Source organism: Canis lupus, chromosome 32, assembly GCF_011100685.1.
Source record: "Canis lupus familiaris isolate Mischka breed German Shepherd chromosome 32, alternate assembly UU_Cfam_GSD_1.0, whole genome shotgun sequence".
Taxonomy (NCBI): domain Eukaryota; kingdom Metazoa; phylum Chordata; class Mammalia; order Carnivora; family Canidae; genus Canis; species Canis lupus.
Window position 1 is genome coordinate 7,933,974 of NC_049253.1, and position 19,137 is coordinate 7,953,110.

Sequence of the window (19,137 nt, forward strand, 5' to 3'; positions counted from 1 at the left end):
CTACTCAGTCCCATGCTGTTAGCTGATTTCCCTGGTAAGAAATTCTAGATTTCTAAATTTTATTTTTTTTATTTATGATAGGCACACAGTGAGAGAGAGAGAGGCAGAGACACAGGTAGAGGGAGAAGCAGGCTCCATGCACCGGGAGCCCGACGTGGGATTCGATCCCGGGTCTCCAGGATCGCGCCCTGGGCCAAAGGCAGGCGCCAAACCACTGCGCCACCCGGGGATCCCCTAGATTTCTAAATAATGTGCTCATACTGCTGTTTCTCAATTTGTCATTTGGGATATAGGTTTTCTCCCGGTACCAATGTTCAGTTCTGGAAACTGTGACTCTTCTAGGCATTCAAGCAGAGAACTAGGTGATTACCAAACTGTTGGGGGATGGGGCAGGCAATAATTGAATGTGAGGCAAAGGCCAGCCCAGGACTATTGGATTCAATGGCATACCAGATAGAGTACAGTGCATGGCATACCCATAAAGTCCTAAATAGACATTGGAATGTGAAGTCTGTCCCCTGCAAACACTCTTATCTGTTCAACCTTGTTTACCAGTAGTCACAGCCACAAGGAAATGGCCTTTGGCACACTGTGGCCTTCCAAATCTCAAGCAAGTGCATCTTATGACAGAACTTAGTTGTATCCAGAGCTGTAGCTTCAAGGCTATTTGGAAAATATGGCCATTTTTAGCTTCCCAGGCCCCTGTAATTAAGGAGGTATATTGAAAAGGTGAGCATGTATATTGAAGACCAATCATACTTAGCACACTCCCACGTCCAACCACTCTCCTTCCCTTACCTCCAATGTAGTACATGATAATTTAGAGCTAAATCAATACTCGCTGTTAACATTATTATGACTGTGCAAATGTTATGCACTCTTAAGCCATGTTGTACACCACACCTCTTTCTCATGGAATACTTTTTCCTGAAGTTAATAATAATTCTCTCATCTTTTCATCTACTAAAGTTGCTAAGATCCTTTTGTTAATTTTTCCAAATATTACGTCTCTGTCATATGCTTGTCAGCAACATTTTGAATATATTTAAATGCAACATGAATTGGGAAGTGAGGGTAAATGTGAGGGAGTGGGTGTGTATGTGTAGCTGCTATTCTGAAAGTAGGGTAGAAAAAAGTGGCTGAAAGTCTCAGCTTTCAGTATTCAGATTTTCACTTAATCCTATTAAATTAATTCTATTCCCCACATGGTTCTTTGGTTTCATGAATCCAGTGCTTCTTTGAGTTATTTTCTAGTCCTTTATGAGTGAGATGGGATGGGGACCTAGAATTCTATCTGCTTTGTATACACACACACAGACTCTGGACTAGGCCCTTGTTTGGTTTTAGCTTGAGCTATACTTTCCCCTGCACAGTGTTCCATGGGAACTCAAATATCCTAAACCTGAGCCTCCAGAGAACAAATTGGCTGTTTACTTGCATATGTCTCTGCAGTTAGGTTACAAATTACATTGCTAAATTAGTTATCCCCTCTCCATCTTCTTTTTTAATAAATTTGTTGAAATAGTTCTCATTTGCTGTTGTCTATTCTTTGTTTTTTTCTTATACTCCTTCAATTTCCTTTCTTACATCTCCTTTTAATTCTTCTTTTTTATTCATTTAGGAAAGAGAATAGAAATATGCCTAATTAATTATGCTTTACTGGAAATCTATGTCTTTTCCCCTCTTAACTCATATTTTCCCAATAAAGGCTTACCCTTAGGTAATTAGAAAACCTTAGAAATGTTTCAATACCATATACATACAAATAAATTGAGGCTTAGAAATATTAATTAATCCAGTTAAGATCAAAATGGCAAGAACATAGCAGAGCCAGAAGTAAAAATTTGCTTCATGGATTTCCAGGGTAGCACCAGCATCTGGAAGTGGGACCGGCATTATGGATGCACTATAATATTGATAGAATAAATAAGTGATTTTAATAGATTTTCATCTAGACTTTGAGTAAACTACCCCATGAGGCATACTGGTAGTGTTCTGTGTCTTTACCTGGCTCTCATTTTACAGGTGTGTTTAGTTTGTGAAAATCACATTTTTAGATATTTCTTATGAGAGGGAAGGACCTGGAAGACCAGGAAGAATCAGGACTTGGAAATGGAGATGGAGAAGATATTGAATGGATGACCCTTTAGGGAATTCTAGGAGTAAGTCTGGCCTAAAATCAGATCATGGTATAAAAATAGCTATAACTTGGGTCACTTGGGTGGCTCAGTGGTTGAAAGTCTGCCTTCGGCTCAGGGCATGATCCTGGAATCTGGGATTGAGTCCCATATCAGGCTTCTTTCAGGGAGCCTGCTTCTCCCTCTGCCTGTGTCTGTGCCTCTCTTTGTGTTTCTCATGAATAAATAAATAAAATCTTTTTAAATACCCGCAAAATAGCCATAACTAAAGCAGATAAAAAGCAATTATAGATTTTTAGTAGGTATTAGGGCATATACACTGAAAGGGAAGATAGGAACCAAGATCGAAAGTGTTGGCAGGTTTTCAAGGATATATATACGATTCATTTCTCAAGTCATCTCTAGTTTTCTGATGTCCTTATAAAACCATGGTGATGGTTTATCAAGTGCTCTAAAAGTACTCTACAAGTTTCTCAAAGAAATGAGAGCAAACTACAAAAACAAATGTGAAGCATTATGCAAAAAGACTATTTTAAGAAAAAGTACTGTGCCTATTTTTGTGTAATACTTTAAACCATTTTAATTTAAAAAATTTAAATTACTCAATTCTACTACCTTTTTGAATGTATAAATAAATGTGTATAACAAATTTACTGACAATGTCTAACTGGACTGTAAACATTAGCTTACAACTGATAGCTACATTATTGTTTAAATATTTTATGGATATCTAAAAGCATACCTAAAAGTAATCATATTATAAGTGGTAAAACTCCAGGAAATTCTCACAAACTCAACACTGCTGTATCGTGTGGCTCTATTGGGTCCTCTGCTTAGTATCTAACAAGGTGTTGGCAGGACTAGGAACTTATCTGGAAGCTCTATTTCCCTGAACTCATGACAACACTGGGTCTTATTTTTAAAAAGGAATGCTAGGGGCACCTGGGTGGTGGAGTCAGTAGAGCATCCCACTCTGGGTTTCAGCTTAGGTTGTGAACCCAGGGTCATGTGATTGAGCATGAGAGCAAGGGCTGGGGTAGAGGGAGAAGGAAAGAGAATCCTAAAGCATGGAGCTTGAGGTGGGGCTTGATCCCAGGACCCATTTTCTGCTGCCATTGCTTTTATTTATTTACTGCCATTCAGGGTTTTACAATTTTATGAAGTTAAACTTAACAGTTTTCTTTTATGGCTTTGATATTTGGGGCTATGCTTATAAAGGCCATTCCCCTTTCAAGATTAGAAAAGAATTCCTCATTTTTTTCTGGATATTTTATGGTTTCTGAGGGAATATAACAGAATCTTAGGTGTCTAATATGTTATAAAATCATAAAATTGAAAAATATCCTTGAAGACAGCCAGTCTAATATCTTCTCTGATTTAGTTATCTTTCTACAATATCTCTGAGTAAATCTTCAAAGCTCTTCTGTCAGTGATAGTTAACTCACCACCATTTAAGGTAGTCCGTGGTATTACCAGATGGTTTTTATTGTAAAATATTTCTTTCTTGTTCTGTCATAAATGGACATAAATTCAAAAGGGAATAATCATGATGGTGAAGAGACATGGGATCATATCACATAAGAAATATCTGTAAGAGACTGGGGATGTGTTTTTTGTTAAAGAATATATCAGATGAGGGATCCCTGGGTGGCACTGCGGTTTAGCGCCTGCCTTTGGCCCAGGGCGCGGTCCTGGAGACCCTGGATCGAATCCCACGTCGGGCTCCCGGTGCATGGAGCCTGCTTCTCCCTCTGCCTGTGTCTCTGCCTCTCTCTCTCTCTCTCTCTCTCTCTCTCTCTGTGACTATCATAAATAAATTTAAAAAAATTAAAAAAAAAGAATATATCAGATGAGATAGGCAGCTGTCTGAGAACATGTAAAGGACTTTCTATAAGGACTATTCTATAAGGTGGATTAAATTCGATCTGTAGGATCCCAAGATGATTTTGGCAGCAAATAGTTAACAGAGTTGGTTAAGGATGTAATGGCTGCTTTAGGGGCATAGTAATATCCTTATCACTACAGAGGATTGCTCTGAGGTCACCATACTTTGAGGAAGCTCAGGCAATAAGGAGAGGCCTCATGAATGTGTTCCAATTGATACCCCTGTTGATATCACAACTGACAAATAACATCAACTAGCAGACCATATATGTTTGTACTACTCTAGATGATACTACTATATCAGGACAGTTCCAACAATAGATTATGTGATGCTATGAAATCTTGCACTTATCCTGGACCTAGGGAATTCTCCCTATTAACTCTAGTTTCAATGTTATATTTGTTTTCTAGGAATACCATAACAAAGCACTGCAAACTGGATGGCTTACACAACAGAAATTTATTGGAGGCTAGAAATTTAAAAAGCATAAATTATTCTTTAGAATTCTTCAGAAACAACTTTATTTTCTGGAGGGTAGAAGTCAGAAATAAGGCATTGACAGAGTTGTTCCTTCTGAGGGCTGTGAGGGAAGAATCTGTTCTAGGATTCCCTCCTTGGCTGATAGATGGGCATCTTTATGTTCACATGGCTTTCTCCTTGTATATATACTTGTCTCCAAATATCCCTTTTATAAGAATACCAGGCCCATTCTAATAACCTTATTTTAACTTGATTACCTCTGTAATAAACTTTATCACCAAGTAAGATACTGAGGTACTATTTTGAGGTACTGGAGCTAGGACTTCATTTGAAGTTTTGGGGGACACAACTCAACAGATGTATAAGGGAAAATTGGGCTGATAGGCTAAAGAGACTGGTGGAGTTTGTAAATTCTAGAAATTAGCCAGATTGGTCAATATTTTGCAAAAAATCTATTGTACTGACTATTGTCATGTAACAAATTACTTCCAAATCAGTAGCTTAAAGAAGCATTTTATTATGCTCACAGATTCTGTGGGTCAGGAATTTGGACAAGGCATAATTCAAATACCTTGTTTGTGCTCATAGTCTGGGGCCTCAGTTGGGAAGACATAATGGCTAGGGGTGACTCAAGGGCTGGGAGCTGGCATCATCTGGAGATGTCTTCTCTCATTTGTCTGGTGGCTGATGCTATTTGTCAGCTGTGATGTCAACAGGGGTATCAATTGGAACACTTTCACGGGGTCTCTCCTTCTTGCCTGGACTTCCTCTAAGTTTGATGACCTCAAGGCAATCCTCTCTGTGTGACACTCAGGGGTCCCAAAATTAGTATTTAAGCAAACAAAGTAGTACTTGTAATGCCTCTTCTGACGTAGCCTTAGAAGTCATGCTGTATCACTTCCACCTTACTATATTGGTTAAAAGTGGGTCACATACTCACCAGAGTTTTGAAGAGGAGTTACAAGTCCTATATATCTACTGACAGAAGAATTTCTGATCATTAAAACAAAACAAAACATGTATCTATCTTAGGAAATTTAAATTATAGGACATATTATAAAAGACATAATTTTCCTTAAGAAAAAATATAAGCTTCTTGTCTTGCTTTTGGGAAGAAATAGAAAACAGACTGCATGCAGAAAAGAGAGATTCATATAGAGCTTACTCTAGCTTATTAGTGCCACTTTAGCTCTCATCATGTATGTCTTCTTACAACAGAATAATTTATGCTTCTTAAGTTAATCCCATGTTGCTTAACACTCCCTGGGCTTCCGGGAATTACTAAAAAATTTTAAAAGAATCCAATACATTTTTAACAGAAAAGTATAAAATAATGAGGAGTTATTTTATCAGTGTATCAGTGTAACCCAGTTTTTCTTCTGTTGTTGTTGTGTTTTTTTTTTTTTTTGTGACTTGTCCGAATGATTGTACTATCTCATCTTTTCATTCATAATATGAATCCTAACCTGAGCAGTCCAGGGATTTTAGCTTGCCTCAATACAGCCACCAGATGGCTTTTGCGCTCCTTTTTATTTTTTTTAAGGTTTTATTTATTTATTTGACAGAGAGAGAGAGAGAGAGAGAGAGAGAAGAGAGAATGAGAGAGAGAAAGCATAAGTGGGGGGCAGTGGCAGAGAGAGAGGGAGAAGCAGACTCCCTGCTGAGCAGGGAGCCCGATATGGGTCCCAGGACCCTGGGATCATGACCTGAGCCAAAGGCAGGCAGACGCTTAATCAACTGAACCATCCAGGTGCTCCTGGCTTTTGCTTTCTATGTAATTCCTGTTTTCTGTTGACTCCATAGCTCTTGTTTTATATCTGCTTCAAAAGACATTATAAATTGTGTAGTCATTGATCAAACAAATTAAACTCTGTAGCGTGTGAATTATTTTCTATTATTTTCAAACTTACTTTTGGACTTATTCTTTCCTGATCTGAATGAAATGCTTGGTAGGTCTAACAGGTTTCTGATTTCTTCAATCAGTAAGGATTACCCCGAGGTCGCCACACTTAGAGGAAGTCCAGGCAAGAAGGAGAGACCCGGTGAAAGTGTTCCAATTGATACCTCTGTTGACATCACAACTGACAAATAGCATCAGCCACCAGACAAATGAGAGAAGACATCTCCAGATGATGCCAGCTCCCAGCCCTTGAGTCACCCCTAGCCATTATGTCTTCCCAACTGAGGCCCCAGACTATGAGCACAAACAAGGTATTTGAATTATGCCTTGTCCAAATTCCTGATCCACAGAATCTGTGAGCATAATAAAATGCTTCTTTAAGCTACTGATTTGGATGTAATTTGTTACAAGACAATAGTCAGTGCAACAATAGCATCCACAACTCTTTCAAAGGCATTCTCTGTAGTCTTCTTGAACAATGAAGATTGAACAATGTTGGCAGAATCAATTTCATAGTCCTTAGGATGTATTGCTTAGTGGTCTAGCACCTCAATCAGACATTATTCTTAGGCTTTGGGCCACTGGTGAAACTTAAAGACAAAAGAGCCCCATTTTAATATCTGACTATTTCACAGCCAGGATGGATCAAGCAGAAATGCCACTTCTTCCATACCGGGGTTTAATAAATTTTAAAAATGATGGTCAGGCTTGCCAAGTCTAGGGAAAGAATTTTTAGGGATATTTCAAAGCCAACAGAGGTTGCATGGTGTTTGGGGGAAGTTTGTGTGAAGAAGCTTGTGAAGGGAGCAGTCAGTGAGATTTCAAGAGGCCAGCATTCTTTCTGTAGTCCAAATCCTTGCCTTGTCTCCCCTTTAAAGTGTAGCAAATGGACCATTCTGAAATGAAATCCTATTTGTGTAATTCCCTTTTAATGTTTTCTATACCTCTTAAAAAAAAAAGCCCCCCCCCCCCCCCAAAGCCCACATTCTTTAGTTTTACATAGAAGATTCTTTAGGTCTAGTCCTTGCCTACCTTTTAGTCCCTACCTCTTTCTCACCAACACCCTCGAGGAAAAAGGAACCCAGGCATAGGACAGGAGTAGATGAGCAGAACTTGCCTTTCTCCTTCCCAAATCACTTAGGCCAAATATGGCAGGTGCCAGGAGGGAAAGAAGACACAGAACTGGACTGAAATGGAAATGTTAATATTTGAATTAGACTAGGTTATTAGACATTAAAACTGGATGTGACTGGAATCTACTTAAGATGTTAAAATAGGAGATTTTATAGAATATGGTTAAAAAGAGAAAAACAAAAATCATTTCATGTTTGTACTGCACTGATATTTCATATTTGTACTGTACTATTATTTGATAAATAATTTAAAAGATGTAGGCATCGTTAAGCAGAGGCAGGGCTTATGGGAGTGGTATGGGAGAGTGTAGAATATGACAAGTTGGAAAACAGGCTTATTTACATAATTTTGCTAGGAACTTGAAATTTAAATTCACATTGTAAATTGTCTAGAAGGATTTTTTTTGAATTGACTTTCTGGAAAAAAATTTGAATTCAAAGAAGTTATATGAGCTTAAGTTCTTAGGCTAGGATTTTCCCCATTGTTCACAAAGTTCTAGCATATCGGACTTTCTCAGTTTTTTTTTTTAACATTTTTTAAAAATTTAAATTCAATTTGCCAACATATAGTATAACATCCAGTGCTGGACTTTCTCTGTTTCTTAATGTGACAAGGTCTCTCTTGTCCTAGGGACTTTATATGTGCTCTGCTTAGAACAATCACCCCCCGCCCAAATCTTCACATAGCTAACCACAGTGGAATGCTGTAGGTCTGAAATTACATATTCTATTTTAGAGATAGATCTAAAATCCATCAGCATCAGTTGAGCACCTCCTTGTTATAATAACATATGCTTTCCTTTCTTCTTTTTTCTCATTATAATTTGTAATTATATATTTTTTGTTTGTTTATTTGTCTCATATATGCTTCCTCCACTTAATGGTGAGTCCTATGAGGATGAGGTGATAATTGTTTTGTCACTATATAAGCAACACCTAGCACAAGGCCTGAGATAGAGGGTATTCAATGAATATGTTTTTGAATCAATGAAGAAATCAAGATGTTTGCTTGATTATGTTAAAACTTTCACAGTATTTCTGTGAGTAGTCTATTAACAGAGAGAGGATGAATAATTTAGAAAATGGATATCTAGACAACTTCACTTTAGGTGGTATACAGCACAAATTAAAGGATAGAAGCACAGACTTGAGGCAAGGGATTTTAAAAAATTCTCCAACTAGTCTCAATGAATACAAGCTAGATATTAATTGTGGTACAGACTTCATTTCTTATGCTACTTGATTCTTCATCTCTGAGAGACCTTGAAGGATGTTGATGAAATGACCTATTCTCTATAAGAAAGCAATGATTTTGTGCAGAAAGGGATTTTTTTCCTATTTTGCTGGAAACAAATTGGGTATGGTGGAAAATGTGTAGAACTGAAATTATGGGAGATAACTCTTCACAATGATTTTGAATCAAGTATTGACTAACTATGCTTTATAAATAATAGTATAGTAATATACTGTAAAGTAAGAGTGGCATGTGAAAGGAAATAAAGGCCAAATTTTGGCATTAAGGGGTTACATACTATTTCAATACAGAGCATGTCTACATCATTATTATTAAATCCATAATAAAAACAATTTCAGAATTCACAGAATAATATGCGTCTTTGCCATTTAGGATCATACCTCAAAAGTGCCAAATGGGCTTACAAAGGAAGTTATTTCATACATTTTTGGGAAGTCAGGATTAGGTAAAGAAGAGAGTTCTAATAACCCTACATACTTATATAAGGTTACAGGGAGGAAGATTTATTTATTTATACCCACAAGTTGAGCCAATTCCCAGATGACAAATCTAGCCAGATTCCAGAGGAAACGGCTGGTGACCTTTATTTCTTGTTTGCTGCTGTTGAACCTCTGCAATTCAAAAACAAAAGTCTAACTTTTAAGTTGCCTTTGGCTGGGGCACTGGGGGACACTTCCCTGCCCCAGCTTTTTCTATGTGATATAAGGGACCTCAGCCATCTTTAACAGACATGTCCTGAAGTGTCATTTCCCATAATAACAAATAATATGACTAATATCTAACTTTGAACTCTTCATTCTGTGCCATGTGCTATGAACTAGGAGCTTTCATATGAATTATCATATTGAATCCTTATTAGATATTTCTGATGTACATATTATTATCATCATCTCCATGTTATGGATAACAAACAACTAATAAGTAGCAGAGGCCAGATCTGAACCCAGGCAATTTGATTCTAAACCCTATTTTCTTCTCTTAATGGCTGGTCATCAGGGAATTCACTCTCCACGATGGATGTAGTGCAAGCTTAATGGGCAGATTGGAAGATGAGTGCCAAATGCCAAGTGACCTGCATTAGATTGACATGAGTAGAGTGGAGCTGCCACAGGTCAGGATTGTTTGGAGATGCATAAACAATCCATATTGTTTATTCTCCATGTATACCTTACTCCCTAGGAATCCTACACCCACCCAGTTTCTCCAGATCTCATGATCAGACTTGTGGGTTGGAACTGGAGGACTGCCACTAAAGTCATTTTGTGGTGTTGTTCCTCTGACTTCTGAAAGAACAGGAGCTGGTGGACAGACTATTATTCCCACCTTCTCTACCTCTCCGGGGGTAAAGTGGCAGGGGAGAGCAGGTAACAAGCTGTCTGAGAAAAATTGTGGGTACGGTGGGCTACTCTTTCACCACCATTTTTGGGACCTTGTACTGAACTCAAATCCCCTGAGAATCACCCCTCAATAAAAGGCTATACTCGTTCAACAGTTTTTTTTTGTTTTTTTGTTTTTTTGTTTTTTTTTTCTGAATCATTAATGCAGCAGGTTCTGGGAAATCGTCCTTGCCTACACAGGTACTTTTGTGCCAAAAGTTTTTAAGTTGAATATAAGTAATTATTTGTTTTGAAATTTGAATAAATTTCAATTTGATGTTAGCTTGTTTTTATTACAGCAGGACATACAAAAACCTACTATTTCCACTTTTTAAGATTTTTCTTTTCTTTCTTTCTTTTTTTTTTTTTGGAGCTCTAACTTTTTGAAAAAGGTTATAGGGAGAATTAATTAATTATATAGATGAATAGGGGGATCCCTGGGTGGCTCAGCGGTTGAGCACCTGCCTTCAGCCCAGGGCGTGATCCTGGAGACCTGGGATTGAGTCCCATGTCGGGCTCCCTGCATGGAGCCTGCTTCTCCCTCTGCCTGTGTCTCTGCCTCTCTCTCTCTCTGTGTCTCATGAATAAATAAATAAAATCTTAAAAAAAATATATAGATGAATAGTTTTTTCCCCATAGTCTTTATGAATTGTGAACATTAAAATAAAATTAGAGTTAAAAAAAGTAAATCATGTCATTCTAATTTGAATGAAAGAGGTTTTTGTTTGCCAATATAGAAAGTTTTTTGATGGTTTTATTATTTTAATGTGTAAAATGTTAAGGACAAATAAAAAACTAAAACATTCCCCATAAAATAGCTGTACTTGAAGCAAAATAGCAAAAAATCATGGAAGATTGGCTCAAATAAAGCAATTTCCATAGCAAGGGTCAAAGACATCAGTCCAGTAGGAGAGTGGCCCTATACTCCTGACTGTGGTCCCTGCTGCTGGACACCCCATATCATGTCACCCTGCTGTGTTGTCTCAGAATGTCTGAGAATGTCTCTCCTTGTTTCTCCAAGGAATTCGGTTACCAGGCCCTTCTCTCCAGTTCTCTGACACTTAAGATTTTGAGTTATATTTAAAGTTGCTACTACCATACAATGGAGGACCTTACTGAAAACTGTAGACTCTCAAGTAGTGCAGTCATAAACTTCCTTTTTCACAATTAGATCCTGAGAAAAATAACAGCAGTGCTCTTCTGCTTTTACATCCTTCTCCTCTTGACAAAATAGAAACCTAGATTTGTTATAGATTGGTTCTACTTCCTGTTGCAACTGCACACGATCAGTGTCATATGTGCACACTGAATTCTGCTTCCCTCAGCAGTTAATTTCTGAGAGTTTTAGATTCACAGCAGTTGCACCTTATGCATTGACTAATGAATCAGTTATGAAATTGTTTTCCCTATTTTTCCCTGATGGGAAGTAATTTATTTATTTATTTTTTATTTTTTTATTTTTTATTGGTGTTCAATTTGCCAACATATAGAATAACACACAGTGCTCATCCCATCAAGTGCCCCCCTCAGTGCCCGTCACCCAGTCACCCCCACCCCCCGCCCACCTCCCTTTCTACCACCCCTTGTTCGTTTCCCAGAGTTAGGAGTCTCTCATGTTCTGTCTCCCTTTCTGATATTTGGGAAGTAATTTAAAACATTTCTTGACATATTTGAATATAGCTTTAAGAAAATTCATGAAACTTAAAAGGAATTTTACTTTTGCAACGGACAGTTTGGGCTATTTTCTTTCTCAGTTTTATTCTTTCCCCCAAGTTTTAGTCTCTAAGTCTCATTTCTTTGGATAACTTAAAGTAGCCGGGATGGACTTATCCATTAGGTATAATAGACACAGTATATAGGAGCCCTGACACTTTCAGTGATCCACAAAGATATTTTAAACTCAGATGAAAATGTGAGTAAAATAATAATATTTAATAATTAATCCAGTTTAGGGGTGCCTGGCTGGATTAGTTGGTGGAACATGCTACTCTTGATCTCAAGTTCAGGAGTTCAAGCCCCATATTGGGTGTGGAGCCTTCTTGAAGAAAATTAATCCAGTTTGGAATAGATTTGTCTTTATTTTATATATGATATAAATATAATGGAGAAAGAGACCCATGAAAGTAAAAGTGCCCAAAGCCCATGAGTCATAACACACTGAAAATAGCTGGCTGCTGTAGAGCAAATAAACATCTTAAATGGCAACCGTTTTTGACATTCTTCAGAGTTTTTAATGTTTGGTGGCTTTCATGATCTGTTTCATTGCTGGCTAGGTTATACAATTTACTGGTCGTAAATTAAAACTAGTAGAGTGTAAAAATCGGAGTTATATAAGTCTCGGACAAGAAATAGACTTCAGATATTGATCTAGTTTCCTGATTTGGTTTTAGTCTTTCTTTAACACAGTTTTTCTTTTCTTAAAACAAGATACTGACTTTACTGTCATTGGTGTTGCCCTTGTTTTTTTTTTTTTTAAACCAAAACCCTGGCGCCATCTGCTGGTAGTTCTAAGAACAGTTTTATATGCTTAGAGGAAGGAAAACCGAGTTGAATCGTAAACCTATGTGATTTACAGAACTAAGAGTGCCAGCACACACTACCCTCTTTTCTTTTGATGATTTGGTGCCTTGTTTTCTCTATTCTGTTGATTAAAAGTCAGGTTTCTATTGAATCATAATCTCCAAATCGCAATCCATATTTTTTCCCTTAAATTTGTCTTTTCAATTCATGATTGAACTATGTATCTTTTCATCAATAGCTTGATTACAGATGCTGTTAAACCATCTCCTTGGACAATACCTTGTACAGTTCAAGAAGTCTACCTCTGCTTCATCTCTCATGGGACACTTCTCCGTCTCACATTTTCTAATATTCTAGAAACTGCCTTCTGTGTCCACATCTTCTGCTTTTTTTTTAGTCCAACTCATTTATCTAATTCTCATCTTTATAATCTATCCTTTACTCTATGGAAATTTTCTGACTGTCCTTTTTCTGGCTTCAGAACTTCTTCTTGACTATATTGTGCTTTGCTGGCTGGGTATTTCCTGACTTAATAGTCAAATGCTGTGTTCTCTTAGGGACCTAGAGTCTCAGTTTGGATAAGTCCTTGGTTTACCAGTAGTTCCCATACTGGCTGCTAATCAGAGTGCCTGGGCCGCTTCTTGAAGTCCAGATGTCCAGATCTTTCCCCAAGGGATTTGATTCAGTGAGTCTGCTGGAGGTCCTGGGAATCTACATTTTGATAAAAACATTAGGAGGTTTCTGGTGCAGCTGTTGTTCTTAGGATCCACAAACCCGCAGGGTAAACCTCTCTTCTGAGGACTCAAGGCTCCATATAAGAAGCCCAAGTTACACCTGTGGATCTTATATTTTGCCATATCTACCTGTCATTCTTATGCATACATTTTCCTTCTTCATCATTGTTTCTTTTCTTGTCCCTTTCCAGCTGTAAAATTTCTTCCCATCTTTTAAATCTCAAATCAAATATCACCTACTTTTTGGGGGTATTTCTCTTACCCTCTTCCTGTTTTCCCTTTTCATGGAGCAAAATTAGTCTGTTCCTTATCTGTGCCACTATATTTTATTAGAGCCCATAGTACATAGATTCATACCCAAATCCAGATATTCATGGAAACCTAGGAAATAAATATAGGACACCTAAATGAAAAATCACCTATGTGATTTTTCAAAACACATCCCATAGAGCTCTTGCCTCAGAGTCATCTACGGTTTATGATCACTGAAACATTCCCACACCAAGTCTATTGAATCAAAATCTCGGGGAGGGGGGTACAGTCTGCAACCAGTAAAACAAATATTGCATATCAATCTCTTCTGTCCTTTAGAATTTGGGAACTATTGCTTTATCAATTGCAGAAAATCAAGACATTACCTGAAATGGCAATTTCTCCATGAACTGCATTAATCAACAAGACATTTGCCAGAAGGTCAGAGCACTCATAGCTTTATCGCAACAAGGCTAAGGGATTTGCTTCTGTTATCAGTGTTGTAGTTAATGGTAGTGGTACCAGAACTTAATTTAGTTTAATTTTTAAAGATTTATCTATTTATTTGAGAGAGAAAGTGGGGGGGGGGGGCAGAAGGAGAGGGAAGGAAAATCCTTAAGCAGTTTCCATGCTGAGTGTGGACCCTGACATGGGGCTTGATCGCAGGACACTGAGATCATACCTGAGCTGAAATCAAGAGTCAGACGCTAAACTGACTGAGCCACCCAGGTGCCCCCAGAACTTACTTTTTTTTAAAGTTGATTTTCTTTTAATTAGGCTTCCCAATTAAAAAAAATGAGGTAAAAGAAAATAATCTTGAGAGCAGCAACTTATTTATTTATTAAACTGTAGATCTCTTCCCAAAACCTTAAAACTCCCTGGGTTTATAGTATGTCTGAATCCTAAATTTAAGAAAATGATCTGAGTAATAGTTATTGTTATCTTCATTTTTTCCTTATGCTTTTTTTTTTTTTTTGAGAACAGGGACTGCTTCTTATTCCTCCTCAGTCTTTTTTAAATTATTTTATTTTATTTTATTTTTCCTCAGTCTTTTTAATGTCAAGTTTCCATGTATCTTGTAAAAGAACATTCTCATTTTTTATCTTGGGGGAGTTTATTAGGTAAATAGGATTAAATATCTTCTTAAGGTTCTTTTGTGAACAATACTGGGAACACTTTGTATTCTCTTTCTTGGACCAGTGCCCTACTGAACTCATTTTCCCATTTACTCTTATAACAATGCAAACAATAGAAACCCGTCAATTAAATGGACACACATTTTAGACGATAAAAAAATAATAAAACCAGAAAAAACCTGATTTGACAATTCAATAAAGCCTCTAATATTTTTTAAGTACCTACTATGTGCCAAGAGAATCACAAAGAACCAGTCATAGTCCCTGTCTTTGAGAATTTGCAAACTATATGGTGAAAAACATGTTCATATGTAGCCATCATACAAGTGGAGATGAAAAATCTCTTCATATCTACTTTTAAGCCAATTATTGTTGGATTGCATTTGATAGTATTTGCTACTGATAGATAATTTAGAAGATTATTTTAGTATAAGAGCAAAATGGGTTTGATGACTGAACCTGAGAATATCGCAGAGTACTTAACAGGCGATGGCAATGGTAGATTTGCCCACGTTTTTCCAGCAGCTATTTTTTTCCACTGTAAGGGCTCATTCAACTTGTCACTGTGGGAGCAAAGCAGATCCTATGTTCTCAAAGAACTAGCTCTTCAGAGAATACCTGACGATGTTGAGGTGAACATGCCCTGTGTTTTTTTTCTCACCTGTAACAATCAGGTAAATCTCTCCATCTCTTCTTGGGTGGAGTGAGAGAAGGGGAAAAAGAGGGCTGGTTACAGTATTTGAATGTCCTGAAAACAAAGGAAATATCAAGAGTGAAGAAGAAGTTATTCCTTTCTACTAGTGTCTATCCCTGGAGCATTCTTTGTGATCAGAAGATAGCAGAATGGCCCATGTTGAGTCATACAGACACCCCCAAAAGTAATGTAGAGTCCACACTGCCTTAATTTCATGGATTTAACAAAATCTAGATGCAAATATCACAAGCAGGGGAAACTGAGCCTGAGGGCAGAAACAACAAACTTCTACTGGTTGGTTATTTTTATAAGTTTATATTGGTTATTGGTTATAAGTTTAATTGGTTATTTTTATAAGTTTATATTGGTTATTTTTATAAGTTTAATTTTCTCATGTGTGAGTCTTTGGCCATGTGCATCCAGGAGGTGGCCCAGTCAGGTTAGGGGAAATGACAGCGGAATCTGTTGAGTCTTTTATACCCTGAATATAATCTTCTCAAACCCTAGCATGATTGTTTTGGATGGTTGTAAACAGAGAGCCATTCCACCTGAATTTGACATTGTGTATTGTAATAACATTTTTTTCCTAATAAAGTTTCTTTCAAGCCCTTAGTGCTTAGTCTAGAAGTAATAAATAATAAAAATGTATAAGCACATGCCTATATGCCTTTAAGAAGTCTTGTGACCTGGATTTAGTATCAGATATCCTGGTAAAATTTGTACTAAAATACTAATGCTTAGTCCATAGATTCTATGTAATGATAACTAGACATCCTACGGTATATGTTTTTTCCAACACCATCAAGTAATTAACTCAATTCTGATTCTATTTACCTGGAAATAGTATCAGGTCCCACAGGTTAAGGGCTCAATTCCACAAGTCTCCCTCCCCTCCTCTGCCCCTTTAGATACCAGTTGCAAGTCCAGGATGTCACCTATGCTTCTGACTCACGAGTTATATTTCAGAGGTTACCCAAATTTCCTTGGGTTCAATTAATTTGATAGAGAGGCTATCAAACTAAAAGAAACATTTTACTTACTGCAGCCAGTTTGTTATAATATAACTCAGGCATAGCTGGATAGAAGAGATGCATGGGGCAAAGTATGTGAAAAGGAGTATGGAGAGCCCATGCTCTCTTGGTGTGCAACTCTGCCAGAATCTCTGCATGTTCACCAACCCAGAAGCTCTCTGAACCTATTATTTTGAGTTTTATGGAGGCTTTATTACACAGACATGATTGATTATATCATCAGCCTTTGACAAGTGATTCATCTTCCAGCCCTCTTCCTCCCTCTGCCGCCCCCAGTGATCTGCAGGGAGGACTAAAGCTTCCAATCCTCTAATCATGGTTTGTTCCACTGGCAAGTAGCCTTCATCCTTATGTACCTTCCAAAAGCATCTCAGGTGACTTAATATAAACACAGGTGTGGTTAGAAGGGATTTGTTATTAATATCAACACCTCTGTATGGCTCTTATCATTCTGGAAATTTCAAGGATTTTAGGGGCTCTGTGCCAGAAATAGGGATGAAGTTCACACACACACACACACACACATATATATATACATATATATATATTATAAATCACAATATTGCACATGCCATATGCTCAGATGCATTCATGCAAGAACGTGAAGGTAAGTCTAAAGATGCAGTCTGGGAAGAGAACTCTGTGATGGGCATCCAGGAAGTGCCAGGCTATTATCTCAACATTGCTTTCCCTGAAGTATGACTATGATGAAAGGGAAAGATAATTCAGGACTTTGACCTCACCAGGGGTAATGTTGAATAAATGCCAATTATTAATCACAACTCCTGAGGATACTTTGTGTTGGCTATTCTCTCATACTGCTAGTAGAAGCATAACTTAAGTCTTCTGGAGGACAATTTTATAATATATATCAAAAGCTGTAACTATTACACGTTTGAGACATAAATTCCACTTCTAGAAATTTATTCTAAGGATGTGTCGACACATATTTTGTGGTACTGCCTAGCCCGTGCTCTCCTTCTCTAGACCCTTGAGCGGGGGAGACCCCCATGTCAGAATGTTTGAGGTGGAGAGAAAGTCAGTAGGTACAAGGAAGAGAAGAGTTAAGTAGAGAGGACTTCCAGGCTATGATACATCTTTCTCTGTGTCAAAAAGATAGATTGTGAGGAGATATATGAAAGAACATGACTGATCCAAAAACAAGACAAACACCTCCATGGACCACAACAAGAACAGAAGAACCAAAGTCATGAACAAGGATGAAGTCAAAGGCTTGCCAGACATAAGATCCCAATGTGGCCACAAGGGCAGGAGAAGGTGAGGGATTATGGAAAAGACGTAGATCCTTGTCACCACCCAACCCATTATACTGAAGAAGCCTCCTTTTGCAGCCAGAATATAGTAAGCATTCTCTAAGGACAGAGCACTCAAGTGAGAGAGATGGAGTAGAAGTACTAACTAGACATTTTTGGAGTTGATAAGGAGTGAATGAATGGGATTGAAGGTAGCCCTGAACAGGGTTTCCCATTGCAAACGCGTGGAATAAGAATGTATGTGAGAAAAAGAAAACTAAAAAATGTGGGACATAGGATTTGTAAGGAAAATAGTCTAGTCATTAGTTATAAGACATCTAACAGTTTCTTTTTTTTTAAGATTTTATTTATTCATGATAGACAAAGAGAGAGAGAGAGGCAGAGACACAGGCAGAGGGAGAAGCAGGCTCTGTGCCAGGAGCCCGATGCGGGACTCGATCCCGGGTCTCCAGGATCGCGCCCTGGGCCAAAGGCAGGCGCCAAACCGCAGAGCCACCCAAGGATCCCCCCATCTAGCAGTTTCTTACAAGAATAAACTAGAACCTACTGTATCTTTTATAGTTTATCTAATATGAATATTAATAGTAAACTCTCATGTGCACACGTAGAGGCAGAGATAAGTGAGCATGAGTGTCCTTTGAAAGAAGCAACTGAGATGCAATTGCTGGTGATTTTATAGCTCCCCTGTTTCTCATCGGGCTAATTACAAAGGTTGTGGGTTTTTTTTTTTTTTTAAGATTTTATTTATTTATTCATGATAGTCACAGAGAGAGAGAGAGAGGCTCAGAGACACAGGCAGAGGGAGAAGCAGGCTCTGTGCACCGGGAGCCCGACGTGGGATTCGATCCCGGGTCTCCAGGATCGCGCCCTGGGCCAAAGGCAGGCGCCAAACCGCTGCGCCACCCAGGGATCCCAAGGTTGTGGGTTTTGTGCAGTAGTTCTGGATCCTTAAGTCGCACTTCTTTACCTAAGCAGATTTTAGTGGATTTTTGTTCATTACAACAAGAGGAGCCTTGGCTAAGCCAGGAAATAATGGATCTGAACCCAAATTTTATGAAGAGGAAGTTTGCTAAGGAACTATGTTTAACAATGGAGAATTGGAAACAATCTAAATACACCAAATGGGGTGAAGTTGAGTAAATAGTGCGGTCATATACTGGAATGGCATCCAGCCATTAAAGAGCATATTTTCAGAGACATTAAAGATTGGGCAAAAGTACATGACATGTTATTTAGGAGGGAAAGGCCCTATGTTTTTCATGGTTCTCTTCCTCTGATGTCCTGCTTCCTCTGAGATTGCAATTTCTATTATGTTTCACTTCTTACCAT

General features: G+C 37.9%; 1 long non-coding RNA gene across 4 annotated transcripts in view; it reads left to right on the forward strand.

Annotated features, from left to right (window-relative positions):
• LOC102154795 overlaps nt 1–6,789 on the forward strand; it is a 35,821-nt gene extending 29,032 nt beyond the window's left edge. For all 4 annotated transcript variants that reach the window (XR_005382635.1, XR_005382632.1, XR_005382633.1 and 1 more), the window contains one exon: nt 6,487–6,789. This is a non-coding gene — a long non-coding RNA (uncharacterized LOC102154795). The remainder of the gene's footprint in view (nt 1–6,486) is intronic.
• Nucleotides 6,790–19,137: the final 12,348 nt, after the last annotated feature.